We start from the raw sequence: 16,845 nt of genomic DNA, 5'->3' as shown, positions 1-16,845 counted from the left end.
CAGAGGGTCAGTACTGAGGGAGTCCCGCACTCTCAGAGGGTCAGTACTGAGGGAGTGCCGCACTCTCAGAGGGTCAGTACTGAGGGAGTGCCGCACTGTCAGAGGGTCAGTGCTGAGGGAGCGCCGCACTGTCAGAGGGTCAGTGCTGAGGGAGTGCCGCACTGTCAGAGGGTCAGTACTGAGGGAGTGCCGCACTGTCAGAGGGTCAGTACTGAGGGAGTGCCGCACTGTCAGAGGGTCAGTGCTGAGGGAGTGCCGCACTGTCAGAGGGTCAGTGCTGAGGGAGTCCCGCACTGTCAGAGGGTCAGCGCTGAGGGAGTGCCGCACTGTCAGAGGATCAGTACTGAGGGAGTGCCGCACTGTCAGAGGGTCAGCGCTGAGGGAGCGCCGCACTGTCAGAGGGTCAGTACTGAGGGAGTGCCGCACTGTCAGAGGGTCAGTGCTGAGGGAGTGCCGCACTGTCAGAGGGTCAGTGCTGAGGGAGTGCCGCACTGTCAGAGGGTCAGCGCTGAGGGAGTGCCGCACTGTCAGAGGGTCAGTGCTGAGGGAGTGCCGCACTGTCAGAGGGTCAGTACTGAGGGAGTGCCGCACTGTCAGAGGGTCAGTGCTGAGGGAGTGCCGCACTGTCAGAGGGTCAGTGCTGAGGGAGTCCCGCACTGTCAGAGGGTCAGCGCTGAGGGAGTGCCGCACTGTCAGAGGATCAGTACTGAGGGAGTGCCGCACTGTCAGAGGGTCAGCGCTGAGGGAGCGCCGCACTGTCAGAGGGTCAGTACTGAGGGAGTGCCGCACTGTCAGAGGGTCAGTACTGAGGGAGCGCCGCACTGTCAGAGGGTCAGTGCTGAGGGAGCGCCGCACTGTCAGAGGGTCAGTGCTGAGGGAGCACTGCACTGTCAGAGGGTCAGTGCTGATTTTGATAAATAATTACTAAGGCATCCACTATCACCTCAGCCATTTCTTTCAGCTCCCTGGGATGCATTCCATCCGGTCCTGGGGACTTGTCCACCTTCAGTCCCATTAGTCTATCAAGCACTACCTCTCTAGTGACAGTAATCGCATTTAGGCTCTCATCTCCTACCATCCTTCTATCTTTAATATCCGGCAAACTATTTGCGTCCTCCTCCATGAAGACTGAGGCAAAAAACTTATTTAAAGCCTCAGCCATTTCCTTATCACCCACCGCTAAATCCCCCCTCTCATCCTGCAAGGGTCCAATATTCACACTAGCCAGCTTTCTCTTCTTTATTGGTCCCCTACCACCTGGAGTGGGAGGTTACAAGTACATCCTGGTCATCGTAGACACTTTTAGTGAATGGGTAGAAGCTTTTCCAACCCGCACTAACACAGCCAAAGTCACGGCTGACATCCTAGTGCGGTACATATTCACTAGGTGGGGCCTTCCCCGCAGCATCGACTCAGACCAGGGCACTCACTTCACTGCTCAGGTAATGCAACGCGTAATGGAATTGTTTGGGATAAAGCAACAATTCCACATTGCTCACCACCCCCAATCTAGTGGTGTAGTAGAAAGGATGAATCATACCCTCAAAGATATGATCCGGAAGACCGTTCAGCAGAACACTCACTCCTGGAACAAAGTCCTCCCCTTCATATTAACGATAGTGCACAATTCTGTATCTAGTTCCACCGGATTCACCTTCCATGTCCTCATGACTGGGCGTCCTATGCGAGGAATTGAACCTTTACTCAGGCTGGATCTGTCCGGGCCCGAAGTCACTGCCCTTACCCATGAGAATGCCGTGAGAGCCATCCTAGAAAACATACAGGCTGCACAATAGGCTGCAGCTGTTAAGATTGGCAAATGGGTAGGTGTTGATGTGATCGGCGCAACTCATGGGCCGAAGGGCCTGTTTGTGCTGTAGTGTTCTATGTTAAATGGAAGCAGCAAAGTAAGGCCTATTTTGATGGTAAGGTAAAACCCATTGAATATGAGGTTGGGTAACAGATAATGCTCAGAGTCTTCCAGTTGGGAACGTTTTTGTCCCCCAAATATGCCGGACCCTAGTGGTAGATAAGGCCAGCCCCTCGGTATACAAGGTCATGATAGACCACAAGAAAGCCGGGTGGTATCTTGTGAACCAAATGAAAGCATTTGGCTCCCAGCAAAATTTCCACCAATACCATGTCAACCTGGAAAGAGTCTTTGAGGCACAAGGAAATCCTAACCCTCACCCCATAGCACTTGACCTAAACCACAGTCCCCAACTTGTACCCCAGGCAATCGACCCCCATCCAATCTCCCCAGGATCAGCACATACACCCACAGCTCCTGCCCCAATTTACAGAGTTTCAGGAATGAAACCAGGGCCCAGGGAACGCCGATGAAAAGGATGGGGAACCCATAAACCTTACCTCCTCTGGCGCCCCCGGTACCGGGACTCCCAGAATCGTTTGACCTGGTGCTCATTACGAGAGGTGGTAAAGCAGTGGGTACCTGGCAGCCAAAGCCCGCCCATGTAGGTTCCCTTCACTGAGGAAGAATCAGGACATCACAGACCAAATTGTAAATAGTTTTATCCATTCACTCCACGCATCACCCAATTGAAGAGGGCTTCTTATCTGCCCACATTACCCTGTGCCGTAATCTTCCCACACACGGCATTTGGTTGTGGGGTGAGGAATCTATTGTTATACTGTGCCATAGTCCTCCAATAACAAGGACACATTCCACATACCCAACGTTCTATTTTCACGCTCTCCAAACTCCTTACCCCACTCAACCCCATTAAACACTGATTGCCGATCAACCCTTTGTATGATTGGGCCTTTTATTATTGGGCCTTTATTATTCATTTACTTATTTCTTTGTTTCTTTTCCTTTTTTTAAAAAAGAGTCATACGACATTCTTGTAATGAAATTGAAAAGAGAATCAGATATTAATAAGGATTAACAGGTGCTACCTTGATCTCCTCCAGAATGAACGACATACTTCTCTGCTATCTGGGATTCCTCGTCTCAGACCGAACCACAGGCACCACCTCAACCAAAGACCAGAAGAGCAGCCTATGATACCCCGGATATATGTGGTTCACCCCACCAGATGCAGGCAAATTTGAGGATGGCATCCTATGGGTACACCCCAATAAGAGTATCACCTATGGATGTAATAACCAAAGAGTGGTGTACAGGAAAGATAATAGGAGCTCTGATTACTGCTCCCTAAGGACGACCCTCACTAGTGACTGGTGGGCGTACACTAATCATGGGTGCATGGAGCTCGCCTGTCTAGCCTATGGTCCAGAGAAAGGGCTGGAATTAGGAAAGAAGTGCCCCAGTAAGGTTATTCAGAACGAGTATATCTACTATGAAATTAAGAATGGGTTAAGACCAACCGTCCCCACTTGTCCTGAAACCACCCCAGGGCCCCAAAGTGGGTTGATACTAAAACATACAGAGAAAATATTATTTGACAACACACACTATGAATTGGTACCAGTAGTGATAAATTTAGCTGGAACACAATTACCAGACTGGTGGCCCTCCCCACTTAGAAAATTGTACCTCCACTTGACCCAGAGGCTGTTAAGCCAAAAAACTGGGATGCATGTGGGGAGAGATGCCTAGGTCAAAGGGGCGCAAAAGGAGGGAAATCCTGAGGGTATAGTTGGGTGGATCAGTAAATTTGCTGATGACACCAAAGTCGGAGGTGTGGTAGATAGTGAAGAGGGGTGTCATAGTTTACAGAGAGACTTGGACAAGTTGCAGAGCTGGGCCGAGAGGTGGCAGATGGAGTTTAATGTGGAAAAGTGTGAGGTAATTCACTTTGGCAGGAATAACAGATAGAACATAGAACATAGAACATTACAGCGCAGAACAGGCCCTTCGGCCCACGATGTTGCGCCGACCAGTTACAAAACAATGACCCACTAACCTAAACCAATCCCTTCTCATCCATAAACCTATCCACGGATCTCTTAAACGCCCCCAAACTAGGCGCATTTACAACTGCAGCAGGCAGGGCATTCCAATCCCTCACCACCCTCTGGGTAAAGAACCTACCCCTGACATCCGTCCTATAACTACCACCCCTTAATTTAAAGCCATGCCCCCTCGTGCTAGATTTCTCCATCAGAGGAAAAAGGCTATTACTATCCACCCTATCTAAACCTCTAATCATCTTATATGTTTCAATAAGGTCCCCTCTTAGCCGCCTTCTTTCCAGCGAAAACAACCCCAAATCCCTCAGCCTCTCCTCATAGGACCTCCCCTCCATACCAGGCAACATCCTGGTAAACCTCCTCTGCACCCTCTCCAAAGCCTCCACATCCTTCCTATAATGTGGGGACCAGAACTGCACACAGTACTCCAAGTGTGGCCGCACCAGAGTTGTGTACAGTTGCAACATGACGCTGCGACTCCTAAATTCAATCCCCCTACCAATAAATGCCAAGACACCGTATGCCTTCTTAACAACCTTATCTACTTGACTCCCAACTTTCAGGGATCTATGTACACATACACCTAGATCCCTCTGCTCATCCACACTATTCAAAGTCCTCCCGTTAACCCTATACTCGACACATCTGTTATTGCTACCAAAGTGAATTACCACACACTTCTCCGCATTAAACTCCATCCACCACCTCTCGTGTAGATGTGTAGAGTACAGGGCTAACGGTAGGACTCTGAATAGTGTTGATGAACAGAGGGATCTAGGTGTACGTGTACATAGATCCCTAAAAGTTGGGAATCAAGTAGATAAGGTAGTTAGGAAGGCATAAGGTGTCTTGGCGTTTATTGGTAGGGGGATTGAATTTAGGAGCCGCAACATCATGTTGCAACTGTACAAAATCTGGTGCGGCCGCACTTGGAGTATTGTGTGCAGTTCTGGTCCCCACATTATAGGAAAGATGTGGAGGCTTTGGAGAGGGTGCAGAGGAGGTTTACCAGGATGTTGCCTGGTATGGAGGGGAGGTCATATGAGGAGAGACTGAGGGATTTGGGGTTGTTTTCGTTAGAAAGAAGGCGGCTAAGAGGGGACCTTATTGAAACATATAAGATGATTAGAGGTTTAGATAGGGTGGATAGTGATAGCCTTTTTCCTCGGATGGAGAAAGCTAGCACGAGGGGGCATAGCTTTAAATTAAGGGGTGGTAGTTATAGGACAGATGTCAGAGGTAGGTTCTTTACCCAGAGGGTGGTGAGGGATTGGAATGCCCTGCCTGCTGCAGTTGTAGATGCGCCTAGTTTGGGGGCGTTTAAGAGATCCATGAATAGGTTTATGGATGGAAAGGGATTGGTTTAGGTTAGAGGGTCATTGTTTTTTTAATTGGTCGGCGCAACATCGTGGGCCGAAGGGCCTGTTCTGCGCTGTAATGTTCTATGAATGATCTGACAACTGCATACGGTAAGAAGTCTGACAACACCAGGTTAAAGTCCAACAAGTTTATTTGATAGTAAACCCACAAGCTTTCGGATACGCTGTTCTTTCATCAGGTGTGTGGAAAGTTCTGATCAGAAACAGGGCATATCAAGTCACACACAGTTTACAGAATATTGATTAGGATGCAAGCCTTTACAATTAACCTGCTATTCAATGTTTAACCTGGTGCTGTGAGACTTCTTACTGTGTTTACCCCAGTCCAACGCCGGCATCTCCACATCATGACTGCATACGGAGCAGGGGTATCCACCATTAATGCACTGGATCTGGCTGATTTGGATAATAAGCTCAGAGTCCTAACCCAACAAGTTAAACAGGCCTTGGACAGCTTAAATGAAAATGCTCGGCAAGATGCCGAGGAAGATTTTGCTAAGAACAGGGCTAGTAGCATTATGGTTACTGTACTAGAAGGACATGCACAAACTATCAATCAGATCGCCCGAGAGAGGGTGGAAAATGATGCCAGGCAACAGAACCGAACCCTATGTAGCATCTATGGGCAATGGATGGTCGAGCAGTTAAGAGAGAATGTTGACCAGGTTAGCAGGGGGCAAGTTCTGTCCTGGATCAGTGACGAGCAGATTGAACACCTGTACCAAGGAAAAAGACGCCCCAATGTCACTAACTGCCAATTACGGCAACTGACCAGGGTCTGGTCTAACTATAGTTGTAGAGGAACCCCGGGAACCGCACTAGGAATGGTGTTGGGGATCCCAGTAATTTTAAAACATAAGGTCGAGTTGAGACTTTTTGAAGCCGAAAATATAGGTATCATTAAAGGAGGGATGTGGATGGGATACCAGGGGACTCTACTGTATGTGGCTGAGAAAGGAGGGAAGCTCATAGGCACCAATGTGGAGAAATGTAAACACAGACAAAATGGTTGTGTGTCCATATCCAGTGTATGAAAATGAACATGCCCTGTGTGGATTCAGAACACCACTGACCTAAATTGTACACTGGAAATTCGAAATTTGGAAAGAGATGTCAACCATGTGGCTTACTGGGGGGTGGGAGAATATTGTATTACAACCTCGCTAGAAAATTACCGGTATGGGGCAGCCATTTGTAACATCTTCAACACTACCTTTTGCATTAAACCACAGATTCCCGCCAGGGATAGGATTAATTGAGATGGTAGACATACACAGAAGAGAGAAAACACTAATAAATGCTAGTGATAAATTGAGACAAAGCTTGGGAGACTATTTTGAAAAATTTAATAGTGGGATAACACTTCTTCCCGAGAAACTTCAACAGATTCGGACACAATTGATCACAGCACACAAGACCTTTGTCAAAGTGGTGCAACAAACAGGGGAAATAGAAAAGAACATTAGTGAAATTAGAGTCACTACATGATGGGAAGACCTCTGGGATTGGGGTTCAAGTGTCCAAATCCACCCATGGGTCCGCATTCTGTCCCACCTGGCCATAATCAGAATCCTACTTATGGCAGTGTACCTAACCATCCTCACATTTAAATTCGCTCGATGAAAGAAGGAATTTCTGCAAAATTTGGACTCGGCAAGGGCCATCCGACATCGGGAGAGGCTCTACAATCAAGAGCCTTGATACTCTCCCATCTATATTTAATATGTACAGTCACTTGTCATTTTGTACTGTTTATTGCGTTGATGTGTATATACTCGATTGATGTATTGTTTCTTACTGTTTTTTAAAATTAAAACATTTAAAATATTGTTTGTTAATGTTTTTTAAAATTATTTTACTTCATTTAAATTTGTTGGTACTATTGCGGGTTAGGGATGATACTATCAACCCCTGATTCAGGGTACTTGTTGTTGAGATGGTTTGGTGAGAATTGTGTGATGCTGATGCTCACTGGATCAAGAGGAGGGAATGTAATTTAAAGAGGGCCTAGTTTTAAGGCTGATAAAATTGGATATCCTAAGTTAAAGAATTGGGCATATTAGCAATCAAACTCAATCAAATAAATGGATATGGTACAATAATAATGTTTTTTTCCTCTTTTTCATTCACAGGTTTTAAGTCGGTCCGCCTTGTGTCCAACGAGGGGCATACACGCGATGGGTCGTACTTGGGCTGCTCTTGGTTGTTCGAGATTGACCTAGTGCTTCATGTCGTTAGTGTGTTCTTAAACTGGACCAGGTACTGGGCAAGACGACAGCTCAGTGACTATCGCTGATTGCTGTGCAGACACATGGATTTGGGCCGGTGCCTGTGGGAGTTTGCGTATTCTCCCCGTGCTTGCGTGGGTTTTCTCCGGGTGCTCCGGTTTCCTCCCACACCCCAAAGATGTGCTATTGGCTGATTGGCAGTAATAAATTGTCCCTAAATTAGTTTCCCTCAATGTGGATGGCCATAAAACATTAGATAAGGGTCATGGGTGGAGGGGGGTACTGGTGGTGTTAAGATGGTGGCGTGGGCTCGTTGGGCCGAAGGGCCTGTTTCCCGGGCTGTTTTTGTTCTTTGTTCTTTGTTTGTTCAAACCTCAGGCAGGCCAATTGTACAATACACAAACATGACTGGGCCTGATTCATCAATCTCCCATCAAAGGTCATTGTACCCTACTGATACTTAGCAGGAGATCATTGCACCCCATTGAAATGCACTGGCCTATTGTTAGAAGCCCAGATTGGGCCAGACTTTCTGTCACCACAAGTTCCTGCAGTTGGCTTCATCTGATAACAGGTTACATGTAAGTTCCTCCTCAACTCTGACCTAAACTACCCCCCACTTATCTTGAGGCTGTGCCCTCTGGTCCTGCTATCCTTTCTAAGCAGGAAGAATCTCTCTACCTCTACCCTATCCATTCCCTTCATTATCTTATAAGAACATAAGAACATAAGAAACAGGAGCAGGAGTAGGCCATCTAGCCCTTCGAGCCTGCCCCGCCATTCAATAAGATCATGGCTGATCTGTCGTGGCTCAGTTCCACATTCCCGCCCTCTCCCCATAACCCTTAATCCCCTCTCTTATCAAAAACCCATCAACCCGCGTCTTAAAATTATTTAGCGAGGTAGCCTCCACCACTTCAACAGGCAGAGAATTCCAGAGATTCACCACCCTTTGAGTGAAGAAGTTCCTCCTCAACTCCGTTCTAAACCACCCCCCCTTTATCTTGAGGCTGTGCCCCCTAGTCCTACTATCCTTTCTGAGCGGGAAGAGTCTCTCCACCTCTATCCTATCCATCCCATTCATCATCTTATCCGTCTCAATGAGATCTCCCATCATTCTTCTAAACTCTAACGAGTACAAGCCTAGTTTATTCAGCCTCTCCTCATAGCTCAACCCCCTCAACTCCGGCATCAGCCTAGTAAACCTCCTCTGCACTCCCTCCAAGGCCAAAATATCCTTGCGTAAGTACGGCACCCAAAACTGCACACAGTACTCCAGCTGCGGCCTCACCAATGCTCTATACAGCCGCAGCAAGACCTCCCTACTTTTATATTCTATCCCCCTCGCTATGAAGGCCAGCATCCCATTCGCCTTCTTGATCACCTGCTGCACCTGCAAGCTGGGTTTTTGCGACTCATGCACAAGGACCCCGAGGTCCCTCTGCACCGTTGCCTGCTGCAGTTTTTCGCCACGTAAGTGATAATCCTTCCTACCATTATTATACGTCTCTATAAGATCCCCCCTCATCCTTCTAAACTCCAACGAGTACAGACCCAGTCTATTCAGTCTCTCTTCATAGTCCAACCCCCTCATCTCCGGTATCAGCCTAGTGAACCTCCTCTGCACTCCCTCCAAGGCCAATATATCCTTCCGCAAGTGCAGCGACCAAAACTGCACACAGTACTCCAGCTGCGGCCTCACCAGTACCCTGTACAGTTGCAGCAAGACCTCCCTGCTTTTATATTCTATCCCCCTCACTATAAAGGCCAGCATCCCATTCACCTTCTTGATCACCTGCTGCACCTGCAGACTGGGTTTTTGCGACTCATGCACAAGGACCCCCAGGTCCCTCTGCACCATAGCTTGCTGCAGCTTTTCGCCTTTTACATAATAATCCCTCCTACTATTATTCCTGCCAAAGTGGATAACCTCACATTTGCTAACATTATACTCCATCTGCCAGGTCCTCGCCCACTCGCTCAGCCTATCCAGATCCCTCTGCAGACTTTCCACACCCTCCATGCAATTTGCTTTTCCACTCATCTTTGTGTCATCAGCAAATTTCGTCACCCTACACTCAGCCCCCTCCTCCAGGTGTCTGTGTAAATGGTAAATAGCTGAAGCCTCAGCACCGATCCCTGCGGCACTCCACCAGTCACCAACCGCCAACCAGAAAAGCACCCATTGATACCAACTCTCTGCTTCCTATTAGACAGCCAATCCTCTATCTCACAACACGAGGTTAAAGTCGAACAGGTTTATTTGGTAGCAAAATCCACTAGCTTTCAGGGCGCTGCTCCTTTGTCAGGTAAGTGGGAGTTCTGTTCACAAACAGGGCATATAAAGACATAAACTCAATTTACAAAATAATGGTTAAAATGCAAGTCTTTACAGGTAATCAAGTCTTAAAGGTACAGGCAATGTGAGTGGAGAGAAGGTTAAGCACAGGTTAATGAGATGTGTATTGATTCCAGACAGGACAGTTAATGAGATTTTGCAAGCCCAGGCAAGTCATGGGGGTTACCGATAGTGTGACATGAACCCAGGATCCCGGTTGAGGCCGTCCTCATGTGTGTGGAACTTGGCTATCAGTCTCTGTTCAGCGACTCTGCGCTGCCGTGTGTCATGAAGGTTGCCTTGGAGAATGCTTACCCAAAGATCAGAGGCCAAATGCCCGTGACTGCTGAAGTGTTCCCCAACTGGAAGAGAACACTCTTGCCTGGTGATTGTCGAGCGATGTTCATTCATCCACTTCTTCCCCACTTCTTGCCTTCAAACAACCGTACAACCTCAGACCATTGTCCACAGCAAACTACCCAGCCTTCAGGAGAACAGTGACCACGACACCACACAACTCTGCCACAGCAACCTCTGCAAGACATGCCGGATCATTGACATGGATGCCATTATCTCACGTGAGAACACCATCCACCGGGTACACGGCACATACTCTTGTAACTCGGCCAACGTTGTCTACCTGATATGCTGCAGGAAAGGATGTCCCGAAGCATGGTACATTGGGCAGACCATGCAGACACTACGACAATGGATGAATGAACACCGCTCGACAATCACCAGGCAAGAGTGTTCTCTTCCTGTTGGGGAACACTTCAGTCTGTAAGTTTCAATAAGTTTCTCCCTCATGCTTCTAAACTCCAATGAGTACAGACCCAGAGTCCTCAACTGTTCCTCATACAACAAGCAATTCCTTGCAGGGATCATTCTTATCTCACTTGAGAGAAGCTCTGAAAACAGCTCATCGAAAAGTAGAATTTCATGAATGCGGAAAATCCAAAATTACAACAGAAAAGATTGGAAACACACAGCAGGTCAGGCAGCATCTGTGGAGAAAGGAACAGAGTTAACATTTCAGGTTGATAACCTTTCATCAGAACTGGGAAAAGTTAGGGATGTAATAGGCTTTGAGTGCCCATGGTGTCATGGCAGCACTGTGGTTAGCGCTGCTGCCTCACTGTGCCAGGGACCTGGGTTCAATTCCTGGCTTGGGTCATTGTGTGAAGTTTGCACATTCTCCCCATGTCTGTGTGGGTTACCTTCCTCTCACAGAGGAAAGACTTGCTGGTTAGGTGCACTGACCCGAACAGGTGACTAAGGGAATTTCACAGTAACTTCATCTGCAGCCTTACTTATGCCTAATAAATAAACTTCAACTTTTTACTTTACAATTGAGCCAATTTTGAATCCACTTTATCCAATTACTTGGTTTACCATGTGCCCTCAAGTCATGTGACCCAGAGTCCTCAACTGTTCCTCACAGGACAAGGTGTTCATTCCAGGGACCATTCTTGTGAACTTCCTCTAGACTCTTTCCAAGGCCAGCACATTGTTTCTGAGATATGAGGCCCGAAGCTGCTCACAATACTCCAAATGGGGTCTGACCAGAGCCTTACACAGCCTCAAAAGTACATTCCTACTCTTGTATTCTAGCCCTCTCGACATGAATGCTAACATTGCATTTGCCTTCCTAACGGCCGACTGAACCTGCATGTTAACCTTAAGGGAACCTTGAACAATGATTGCCGAGTCCCTTTGTGTTTCTGATTTCTTAAGCATTTTCCCATTTAGAAAATAGCTTATGCCTCCATTCCTCCTTCCAAAGTGCCTCACCTCACACTTTTCCACACTGTATTCCATCTGCCACTTCTTTGCCCATTCTCCTAATCTGTCCATGTCCTTCTGCAGCCTCCCTGCTTCCTCAATACTACCTGTTCCCCTTCATATCTTTGTATCATTTGAAAACTTAGCAACAGTACCTTCAGTTCCTCCTTCCAAGTCATTAATGTATATTGTGAAAAGTTGTGGTCCCAGCACTGAGCCCTGAGGCACACCATTAGTCACAGGCTGCCACCCTGAGAAAGACCCCTTTATCCCCACTCTCTGCCTTCTGCCAATCAGCCAATCCTCTATCTATGCCAGGACCTTACTCATAACATCATGGGCCCTTAACTTATCTAACAGTCTCCTATGCGGTACCTTGTCAAAGGCCTTCTGCAAATTTAATTACATCACATCCCCTGGTTCTCCTTTATCTAACTTCCTTGTTACCTCCTCAAAGAACTCTAACAGATTTGTTAGACATGACCTCCCCTTGAGGAAGCTGTGCTGCCTCAGTCCTATTTTTATCATGCACTGCCAAGTACTCCATGATCTTATCTTTAATAATGGACTCTAAAATCTTGCCAATGACCAAAGTTAAGCTAATCAGCCTATAATTTTCTGTCTGCTGCTTCCCTCCCTTCTTAAACAGCAGTATTACATTAGTTACTTTCCAGTCTCTGGGACACTCCTTGCCTCCAGTGATTCCTGAAAAATCACCACCAATGTCTCCATAATTTCCTCAGCTATTTCTTTTAGAACCCTGGGGTGTAGACTATCCAGTCCAAGTGATTTATCCACTTTCAGATCTTTCAGTTTCCCCAGAACTTTTTCCTTAGCGATGAGCACTACAATCACCTGTGCCCCCTGATTCTCCTGGAGCTCTGGCATCCCACTGGCATCTTCCACTGTGAAGACTGATGCAAAGTAACTATTCAGTTCCTCTGCCATTGCTTAGTTTCCTATTATTACTTTTCCAGCTTCATTTTCCAGTGATCCAATGTCTATTTTTGCCTCTCTCCTATCTTTTATATATTGAAGAAAGCTCTATCTTCTTTTATATTACTAACTAGCTTACACTCATATTTCATCCTCTCTCTCCTTATTGCTTTTTTAGTTGCCCTCTACTCATTTTTAAAGTCTTCCCAATCTCTAGCTTCTCACTAATCCTTGTCCTTTGTATGCTCTTTCTTTTGTCTTTATGTTGTCCTTGATTTCCCTTGTCAGCCATGGATGCCTCGCCCTCCCTTTAGCATGTTTCCTCTTCTTTGGGATGAATTTCTGTTGTGCTTCCTGAATAACTCCCAAAAACCCCTGCCATTGCTGTTCCATTCCCTGCTAAGCTCCCTTTCCAATCAATTCTAGCCAGCTCCTCCCTCATGTCTTTGTAGTTACCTTTATTTAATTGGAATACCTTTATATCTGATTCCAGCTTCTCCCTCTCAAACTACAGGGTAAATTCTATCAAATTGTAGTCACTGCTTCCTAAGGTTTCCTTCACCTTAAATTCCCAAATCAAGTCTGCCTCATGACACATCACCAAATCCAGAATTGCCTGTTCCCTCGTCGGCTCTGTCACAAGCTGCTCCAAAAAACCATCTCTTAGACATTCCACAAATTCCTTTTCTTGGGATCCACTACCTACCTGATTTTCCCAATCCACCAGAATATTGAAGTTCCCCATGGTTATTGTAATATTGTGTTTTATACACCTTTTCTATTTCCTGATTTATTTTCTGCCCCACATCCTGACTACTGCTAGGGCACCTGTATCTAACTCCCATCAGGATCTTTTTACCTTTGCGATTGATCCACTGTATTCTTTGCCTTCTGATCCTATATTGCTTCTTGCTATCAATTTAACTTCATTCCTTACTAATGATGCAACCCCACCCCCTTTGCCCATCTGCCTGTCCTTCCGATAGGACACATATCCTTGGACCTTTAGATCCCAGCCCTGATCCCTTTGCAGTCACGTCTCTGTGATGCCCACAACATCATACCTTCCAATTTCAATGTGTGCAACAAGTTCATTTACCTTGTTCCGTATACTGCCCGCATTTAGGTACAACACCCTCGGTCCTGCATTGACCACCTCCCTTCTCATAATTGTCACCTTTTTTGTTCTGCCTGAGGTTAGATCCTGCCATCTTCTATACTATCTGTTCTGTTATGTGGTCCAAAAACTTTACTAACCTCTGCTGAGCCCTCGGCTCCTTTAATTAGTTGGAAGTCTTCATCATTAACCTGCACTTCTATCCTCTCCTTCAACTTTGATTTTCTAATTCTCCAAACAGCTGAACTCTCCTCCACACTATTTAGTTTAAAGCCCTATCTACCTCTCTTGATTAACCTGGTTCCAGCATGATTCAGATGAAGACCGTCCCATCGGAACAGGTCCCTTTTCCCCCAATACTGGTGCCAATGTCCCATGAATTCAAACTCATTCCTCCCACACCAATCTTTGAGCCACACATTTACCTCTCTTGAAACTTAATACAGGGCACTCCCTCTAACTTGTTTGCTTTGATGTATGATTTTTTGCCCTCATTCCACTAACAATATGTGCCTCCCTCCCCCTGCCAAATTAGTTTAAACTCCTCCCAATAGCATCAGCAAAATGTCCCACAGGGATGTTAGTCCTGTTTTGGTTCAGATGTAGACCGTCCCTCTTGTACAGGTCCCACCTTCCCCAGAAATGATCCCAGTGATCCAGAAATCTAAAACCCTCCTGCCTGCACCAACTTTTAAGCCTCACATTCATCTACACTATCCTCCTATTTCTGTAAGAAGTTTCATAACACCAAGTTAAAGTCCAATGGGTTTATTTGGAATCATGAGCTTTTGGAGCGCTTCTCCTTCCTCAGGTGAGTGAAGGAAGGAGTAGCGTTCCAAAAACTCTTGACTCCAAATCATCACTCTTATTTCTGTGCTTGCTAGCACATGGCACAAGGGGTAATCCTGAGATTACAACTCGCAATGTCTTGCTTTTTAGTCTACTGTTTAATTCCCTGAATTCTTAATGCAAGACCTCATCGCTCTTTCCATCAGTGTCATTGGTACCAACCTGTACCATGACCTTTGCTTTATCACCTTCCACCTTCAGAATGCTCTGCAGCCATTCAGTGATCTCCCTCGCACCAGGGAGGCAACATGCCATCCTGGAGTCACGTTGACAGCCACAGTTGATGGGTTTTTGATAAGAGAGGGGATTAAGGGTTATGGGGAGAAAGCGGGAAAGTGGAACTGAGCAGCGACAGATCAGCCATGATCTCCTATTTCTTATGTTCTTATGTTCTTATATCTGTATCCCTGACTATAGAATCCCTATTACTATTGCTCTGCCTTTCTTCCCCATCTCCTGTTCAGACAGGCTGCTTATGGTGCCAGGAGTATGGCTCTGTCTGCATTCACTGGAGGAATCAGCAACCTCTGAAATGGAATACCAATTTGTGAGCGAGACCCAGGGGACTCCTGAACTACCTGTCTACATCTCTTGGATTGTTTGGTTGTCACCCATTCCCTTCCTTCAACAAGTCTCTTAGCTGCAGTGTGGCCAACTCCCTAAATGTGCTATCCACAATGCTCTCAGACTCACGGATGCTCCAATGCCTCCAGCCGCCTTTCAAGCTCCGAAACTTAAGTTTCCAGGAGCTGCGGCTGGACACACTTCTTGCACACATGCTGGCCCCAGGCACTGGAAATGTGCCTGGCCTCCCACGTAGAGCAAGAAGGGCAACCGACAGCTTCCAGCTCTCCTGCCTTGACTAAACTCTTTAGGTTTAAAAACTTCAGAAGATTAAAAAAAAGTAAATAATTCCCTACCCTTGCCAAAACCAAGGAGTTTCAATTTAATATGGTTTGGAAATACCCACCAGATTGCCAACAACCAGTCCTGCTCCCCCATGCCGACATTATAGTTAAGAAAGCCCACCAATGCTTCTACTTTCTCAGAAGACTAAGGAAATTTAGCATGTCAGCTATGACTCTCACCAACTTTTACAGATACACCATAGAAAGCATTTTTTTCGGGTTGTATCACAAGTTGGCACGACTCCTGCTCTGTCCAAGACCACAAGAAGCTACAAAGAGTCGTGAATGTAGCCCAGTCCATCGTGCAAACCAATCTTCCATCCATTGACTCTTTCTACACTTCCTGCTGCCTCAGGAAAAGCAGCCAGTATAATCAAGGAGTCCATGCATCCTGGACATACTGTCTTCCACTTCTTCCATTGGGCAAAGTTACCAAAGGCTGAGGTCACGTACCAACCAAGTCAAGAACAACTTCTTTCCTGCTGCCATCAGACTTTTGAATGGACCTCCCTCGTATTAAGTTGATCTTTCTCTACACCCTGGCTATGACCGTCTCGTTGCCTCCTCTATTTATGGTACACTTTGTATAGCAAGAAACAAACAATACTTTTCGCTGTATACTAGTGGCAATAATAGATCAAATCAAATCAAAAACCTTTGATGCGGTAACTTATCAAGTGATAGAATCCATTGAAGAATACCTACAGTGCAGACGGAGGTCCTTCAACCCATTGGGTCTGCATGACTGTCCAAAAGAGCATTTTACGCAGCCCAACCCCCGCAAAATTCCTATAATCCTGTCCATTTTCTCTAGTAAATCCTCTAACCTACCCATCTTTGACCACTAAGGGGCAATTTAGCTTGGCCAATCCACCTATCCTGCACATTTTTGGACTGTGGGAGGAAACTGGTGCACCTGGAGGAAATCCACATAGATAATAGGGAAAGTTCAAACTCCACACATCCAAGGCTGGAATCAAACCCAGGTCTCTGGTACTGTGAGGCAGCAGTGCTGAACACTGTGCTGCCCTTCTGGAAATCTAAGAACAGTACATCCACCAATTCCCCTTTATCTACAGTGCATGTGACTCCAAAGTACTCCAATAAATTGGTTAAACATAATTTCCCTCACAAAACCATATTGACAATTGAGAGGAGATCGGATAGAAACATATAAAATTATGAAAGGAATAGATAAGATAGAAGCAGGGAAGTCATTTCCACTGGCAAGTGAAACTAGAACGAGGGAGATGGCCTCAAAATAAAAGGGACCAGTTTTAGAACTGAGTTGAGGAAGAATTTCTTCACACAAGGGTTTTGAATCTATGGAATTCCCTGCCCGTTGAAGCAGTTGAGACTAACTCATTGAATGTTTTTAAGGCAAGCATAGATAAATTTTTGAACAGTAAAG

General features: G+C 46.3%; 1 long non-coding RNA gene across 1 annotated transcript in view; it reads left to right on the top strand.

Annotated features, from left to right (window-relative positions):
- LOC145346906 (uncharacterized) overlaps positions 1-3,682 on the top strand; it is an 86,967-nt gene extending 83,285 nt beyond the window's left edge. The window contains exon 4 of the long non-coding RNA XR_013887741.1: positions 2,935-3,682. This is a non-coding gene — a long non-coding RNA (uncharacterized LOC145346906). The remainder of the gene's footprint in view (positions 1-2,934) is intronic.
- The last annotated feature ends 13,163 nt before the right edge of the window (positions 3,683-16,845 follow it).

Source organism: Carcharhinus amblyrhynchos, chromosome 8 (genome assembly GCF_965287045.1).
Source record: "Carcharhinus amblyrhynchos chromosome 8, sCarAmb.v2.hapA, whole genome shotgun sequence".
Taxonomy (NCBI): Eukaryota; Metazoa; Chordata; class Chondrichthyes; order Carcharhiniformes; family Carcharhinidae; genus Carcharhinus; species Carcharhinus amblyrhynchos.
The sequence above is the reverse complement of the archived record's forward strand: the minus strand, read 5'-3'. Positions and strand labels throughout refer to the sequence as shown.